Here is a 7,215-nt window from a genome sequence, read left to right as displayed (position 1 = left end):
CTGCTTCAGTGACTCCCATAGAAATGAATAGAAGGAACCACAGCCACCTTTTCCCTCATTCTCCACCTGGATGCAGCAGCCGCCATCTCACATGGTGGCAGAGTGATGCCTTATTCTGGAGTCGGGTGTGGGCTTCTCATCCATCAGACTTTTACAGTAGGAGGGCATGCCTTAAAGAGGTGTTCACGGACTTAGATATTCATGACTTATCCTCAAGATAGGCCACCATGATCATCCGTTTTGAGTAGCCTCCAGAAACTATACAGTGTATGGAGCTGGAAGCTGAGGGCTCTGTCCTCTGTGCAGTTACTGGCACCGAAAAGTAAGCTTCTATTTACTTGCATTGGAGCTGAGCTCCAGTACCCTGTCATAGACGCTACAAACGTACAGAGCCAGGGGCAGATAGACCTTACAGGGAAATTTCCTGGTGGGCCGATGCCAAGGGGGCCGCCTAAACCCTCCTAATGGCTGACCAATGGAAGTTTTTGAGGATGCATTTTGTTCTGCTGGCGGTATTTTGTGAAGAACTGTGGTATTCGGCTTTGTTAGGGTGGTATAATGTGCCACAGTATGGTATTGTTGGTCCTGCTTTCCATCAGTTTGGACCAGACTACAAAACTGGGGACACTTTTAGTACTTTTTCCAGGGCCACTATAAGTTTCTAAAAAAAAAATATTAAGCAACTTTGCAAATAGTTTTTATTAAAAATAGCCTACCATTTTCGGTACACAGCTTCTATGAAAATTTACCAAAAAAAAAAGTATAGCATGATCCTACACATGTATAACCCCACAACCTTTGCCAATCCTTTTATTTTATTAGTTAGTGCTGATCTATTCCACACTGCTGTACATAGAATAAACATGCAGGGAGGCCCTTGCAAAAGTTAGATTTCCAGTACCCCTCTCTTCTTGCAAACCTACAGACAACTGAAAGGAGTTTTCCAATATCTTTACTGATTACCTATCCTCTATCACCCAGGACCCCTGCCGATCGGCTGTTTTGAGAAGGCACCAGGCTCTCAGTAGCACCATGACCTTCTTCAGTTTTTCCTAGGCTGTCTGACGTCACTTGGCCTAGACGCAGCTTATCTCCATTGAAGTGAATGGGGCTGAGCTGCAATACCAAGCAGTGCCGCTATGCACAGGCGCTGTGCTTAGTAAGAACGGAGAAGGTCGCGGAGCTACTGTGAGCGCCCCGGTGACTTCTAAAACAGCTGATCAGCAGGGGTCCTGGGTGTCGGACTCCCACCGATCAGATACTGATGACCTGCACTGAGGATAGCTCATCATTATAAAAGTCTCGGCAAACCTCTTTAAGCTGGGGTAAATAAATGAGAGTTAGGCCTTATTCATGTCTGAAGACATCCATGATAAGATGGTCAGTGGCTTATTCACAAAGATGGCATCCGTGCCATCAGTGGCAAATACAAATGGCATCCGTGTTGCGTGTCTGCATGGTTTTCATGGACTCATAGACTATAGTGTGAGTGAGGAATATGTAATGATTGAAAAAAAGAATAAATAGGGCATGTTCCCGTGGCATCACAACAGACTCACAGTTCCTGGAAAACCGCTGATGTCTGAGTGCATACATTACAGTCAATGAGTATGTGCGCGATTCATGGAGACCACAGACCGCACATGTCTGTGATTGACCGACGTGTAAAAGAGGCCTAACGTATACCTACAGGATATGACTACACAGAGTTTTTTGTAGTCTGTTACCATGGAGACATATACAGATGAAACTCGAAAAATTTGAATATTGTGCAAAAGTTCATTTATTTCAGTAATGCAACTTAAAATTAGAATATTGTGAAGAGGTTCAGTATTCTAGGCTCAAAGTGTCACACTCTAGTCAGCTAATTAATCCATACCCCCTGAGCAAAGGGGACCTGAGATTGTGACTTTAAATGATGGACAAACATCGACCGGGACGGTTCGCGAACGCGCGTTTACGATCAAATTTCGCGAACCACGCGTTTGCAGCGGGCCCCATTGACTTTAATAGCAGGCGAACTTGAAAAACCTTCAGGTCATATTTGCAGCCACTTACTAGAAGTGCACAAATAGTCCCACAACATGGACAGTGACATACCAGAGGGGGATCATTGGCAAAAATTCCCACAAAAAATATGTATTTTAATCAGGAGACATTTTTATGTGCCTTAAAGGGAAACTCTCAAAAATGTGCACTGCTGGAGCCTAGAAAATTTTTATTTTAGGCCACGGGAGTGCAGTCCAATAGGTGCTGAAGTCCGACTCACAGCCAAACTCCCACATATCTCCATAGTAAGATCACTAATACAATGGGAGGGAGGAGGAGGCTGCGAGCCCCACCTATAACAAGCCATGTGACACAGGCTACCAGGTGCACAGAATGTTACCAATGATAAACTATGGCACATTCCATATACAGTACAGACCAAAAGTTTGGACACACCTTCTCATTCAAAGAGTTTTCTTTATTTTCATGACTATGAAAATTGTAGATTCACACTGAAGGCATCAAAACTATTGACACATGTGGAATTATATACATAACAAACAAGTGTGAAACAACTGAAAATATGTCATATTCTAGGTTCTTCAAAGTAGCCACCTTTTGCTTTGATTACTGCTTTGCACACTCTTGGCATTCTCTTGATGAGCTTCAAGAGGTAGTCCCCTGAAATGGTTTTCACTTCACAGGTGTGCCCTGTCAGGTTTAATAAGTGGGATTTCTTTCCTTATAAATGGGGTTGGGACCATCAGTTGCGTTGAGGAGAAGTCAGGTGGATACACAGCTGATAGTCCTACTGAATAGACTGTTAGAATTTGTATTATGGCAAGAAAAAAGCAGCTAAGTAAAGAAAACCGAGTGGCCATCATTACTTTAAGAAATGAAGGTCAGTCAGTCATCCGAAAAATTGGGAAAACTTTGAAAGTAAGGGCTATTTGACCATGAAGGAGAGTGATGGGGTGATGCGCCAGATGACCTGGCCTCCACAGTCACCGGGCCTGAACCCAATCGAGATGGTTTGGGGTGAGCTGGACCGCAGAGTGAAGGCAAAAGGGCCAACAAGTGCTAAGCATCTCTGAAAAATCCTTCAAGACTGTTGGAAGACCATTTCAGGGGACTACCTCTTAAAGCTCATCAAGAGAATGCCAAGAGTGTGCAAAGCAGTAATCAAAGCAAAAGGTGGCTACTTTGAAGAACCTAGAATATGACATATTTTCAGTTGTTTCACACTTGTTTGTTATGTATATAATTCCACATGTGTTAATTCATAGTTTTCATGCCTTTATAGTCATGAAAAAAAAAAAAACTTTGAATGAGAAGGTGTGTCCAAACTTTTGGTCTGTACTGTATAAAAAATAAATACCGTATTTTTCGCTTTATAAGACGCACCTGATGATAAGACGCACCTAGGTTTTTGAGGAGGAAAATAAGAAAAAAATATTTTGAACAAAAAGGTGTCCTTTTGGTAGGTTTTGAACTAATGGTGGTCTGTGGATGCGGCACTGTTATGAGGGATCTGTGGATGACGCACTGTTATGGGGGATCTGTGGATGACGCACTATTATGGGGGATCTGTGGATGACGCACTATTATGGGGGATCTGTGGATGACGCCGTCTTAATGCTATACATGCGGTACTACAGTAAGTACAGAACAGTGCGGTATACATGAAGATATGGATTGAATGTACTTAACAGCTGCGGGGCCCGGTGTATTAGAGTACAGTCACTGCACCGGGCCCCGCCATGAGTGCCCCCGCCTCCTCCCTCCACACTGATACTTTGCTGGCCGCGCTGTTCAGCATAGCGGCCAGCGAAGTATCCGCTTAATAAGACGCACAGCCATTTCCCCCCCCAGGGGCGTAACTAGAAGTGCCTGGGCCCCACAGCAAATTTTTGTATGGGCCCCCCCAGCCCCCCGCCCAATTTTTGATATACTATTTTTACCCCCACCTGTCCTTTTTATTTTTGATAAAAATCTTTTTTATTTATATGCAAATTACCTTCCTAACGTGCCCAAAGGGCTGTCCCTCCGGCCGTTTGTGCCCAGCTGCGTCCATTATCGCCAAGCCCAGCGCCGTCTCGCTATTAATTATTCACTGCTGTCCTCGTCTTTTTTTTTTTCTAAGTGTGCCGTAATCTCACGCATGCGCCGATGTTACTCACGTGCGGGCCCGCGCGGTGTCCTGGCAGCAGCCTCAAGTAATGTAATTGCGCATGCGCCAGAAAGCAGAGAAAGCTGGCGCATGCGTGATTGCACTACTTGAGGCTGCTGCCAGGACACCGCATGGGCCCGGACGTGAGTAACATCAGCGCATGCGCGAGACTACAGCGCACTTAGAAGAAAAAAAAGACGAGGACAGCAGTGAATAATTAACAGCGGGGCGGTGGTGGGCTTGGCGATAATGGGCGCGGCTGGGCACAAACGGCCGGAGGGACAACCACTTGGGCACGTTAGGAAGGTAATTTGCATATAAATAAAAAAGATTAAACTTGACTGACACGCTGTCGGGCGCCGGGCCCCTTGTCAGCCCGGGCCCCGAAGCAGCCGCTTCCCCTGCTTCCCCGGTAGTTACGCCACTGTTCCCTCCATTTTTGGGTGGGAAAAAGTGTGTCTAAGGCCTCTTTCACACTTGCGTTGTCCGGATCCGGCGTGTACTCCACTTGCCGGAATTACACTCCGGATCCGGAAAAACGCAAGTGTACTGAAAGCATTTGAAGACGGAACCGTCTTCCAAATGCTTTCAGTGTTACTATGGCACCCAGGACGCTATTAAAGTCCTGGTTGCCATAGTAGGAGCGGGGAGCGGGGGAGCGGTATACTTACAGTCCGTGCGGCTCCCGGGGCGCTCCAGAATGACGTCAGAGCGCCCCATGCGCATGGATGACGTGATCCATGTGATCACGTGATCCATGCGCTTGGGGCGCCCTGACGTCACTCTGGAGCGCCCGGGGAGCCGCACGGACGGTAAGTACACTGCTCCCCCGCTCCCCGCTACACTTACCATGGCTGTCAGGACTTTAGCGTCCCGGCAGCCATGGTAACCACTCTGAAAAAGCTAAATGTCGGCTCCGGCAATGCGCCGAAACGACGTTTAGCTTAAGGCCGGATCCGGATCAATGCCTTCCAATGGGCATTAATTCCGGATCCGGCCTTGCGGCAAGTGTTCCGGATTTTTGGCCGGAGCAAAAAGCGCAGCATGCTGCGGTATTTTCTCCGGCCAACAAACGTTCCGTACCGGAACTGAAGACATCCTGATGCATCCTGAACGGATTTCTCTCCATTCAGAATGCATTAGGATAATCCTGATCAGGATTCTTCCGGCATAGAGCCCCGACGACGGAACTCTATGCCGGAAGACAATAACGCAGGTGTGAAAGAGCCCTTATAAAGCGAAAAATACGGTATATAAAAATAGATATCTTATGTACAATATTTACACTATTTACAAAATATAAAAAATAAACACCATAAAAAAACCCCCATAAAAACACTATAAAACAAACACTAACTACATATAAACAAATATAAAACAAAAGGTGGCAGGCAGTTTTGCATAGTGGGTAATATCAACTGATGGTGGCTGTGGTATTCGGGAGTGGCTGGTGGCGGCTGGCAGAATGTGTTGACAGGTTGTGGCGGCTTTTTATAGTTGATGGTGGGAGACGGTGGTAGTGGCAGCTGGTTGTATTTGGTGGTAGCTTCTCATGACAGGTGGTACTTGGCAGTGACTGAGTACGAAGAGATTAATCTGTTTAGAAAGGAGCAGAATTTTGGGTTAACATTTGCCTTGCATTCTTCCACTACGTCCTTGTAGGAAGGCGCAAGGGGCCGTCATTGATGGAAGATATGTGTCACCGAGATTCCTGGCCTCGGTGTGGTAAGAGCCGGTAATTTTTAAGTGTCAGCGGCAGCTAGTGCTGACTGACACTGTTTTGTTGTTAGTATGGCTATAAAGCCGATCCGGGCCGGCTCTTACTGGGAGTAGCCAAAGTGCTGGGTGGGTGGCTTCTCCCCACGCTCCAGGCCGGGTCTTTTTTGGCCTATATAAAACCCGGCCAGCAGTCTCAGCTAGGTGTGGTTTATCCTCCATCTGACAGAGAAGCTGGGGAGTCTCTGTGATTTGGGACCTGTGAATTTGTGCCGTGCTAAAGGGCTGAGAGCCGCATTCCGGGAAACAGGCCCCTAAAGCCTGCTGTGGACGGAAAACTGCTAACCAGGTGAAGATTTTGTTCTATGGACATTGCATGGTGTGAACAAACACCAAGACTGTGAACGGCCATTTTGTTTTTCCTTATGTGCGAATAAACACCAAACTGTTTAAGTTAAAGACTTTGTGATTGCCTCTATACTGCGTCCGCTAGCCTGTCTACCAGAGCAAACCCCCACAGTCCTCTACTCTAATAAGGAAGCTCTAGCTTTCTTTTCTATGACTATTGGTAATACAGAATATCTATTAATCCAGCGCCTGTCAGCTTTTTGTAGCATATTTAGGGTGAGAACATATGGAGCAGAATTTTACTACATTTCCTCGTTTTCTATGAGGATTTCTGTGAATTTACTGCATTTTAAACGCTAAAGGTTCCCTTTATTTGGTCTGGATGATCTTCTTTCCGTCATATTGGCGGCTCTTAGGTCCTCCTCACTTCACAAATTTGTGAATATAAACTGACGCAGTTTTGCTGTTACTATGTAATATATCAGTTAGGCCGCATGCACACTAACGTGGTGTGTTTTGTGGTTTGCAAAACACGGATGGGGTCCGTGCGCGCTCCGCAATTTGCGGAACGGCACGGACAGCTTTTAATATAAATGCCTATTCTTAGCGCGGACAAGAATAGGACATGTTATATTTTTTTTTTTTGCGGGGCCACGGAACGGAGCAACGGATACGGAGTGCTGTCCGCATCTTTTGCGGCCACATTGAAGTGAATGGGTCCGCATCCGAGCCGCCAAAACGGCGGCTCGGATGCGGACCAAAACAACGGCCATCCATGTGCATGAGGCCTTACTGGCAGAAGAGTCTGTTGCCATAGAGATAGAATGTCTGACAGTTGGGAGGTCTTCACTCAATGTGTTCTGCCTCCAGCAGAGGGAGATTCATTTCAGTTCACGTCTATTTCATTTCTAATTTGCTCTGCTGCAATTTCTGTATTCCTGTAGTTATTAGTGAGGTTTCGCACATGCAAATGAAGTAGGTGCTTCTCCCGC

The sequence above is a fragment of the Bufo bufo genome, chromosome 8 (genome assembly GCF_905171765.1).
Source record: "Bufo bufo chromosome 8, aBufBuf1.1, whole genome shotgun sequence".
Taxonomy (NCBI): domain Eukaryota; kingdom Metazoa; phylum Chordata; class Amphibia; order Anura; family Bufonidae; genus Bufo; species Bufo bufo.
The sequence above is the reverse complement of the archived record's forward strand: the minus strand, read 5'-3'. Positions refer to the sequence as shown.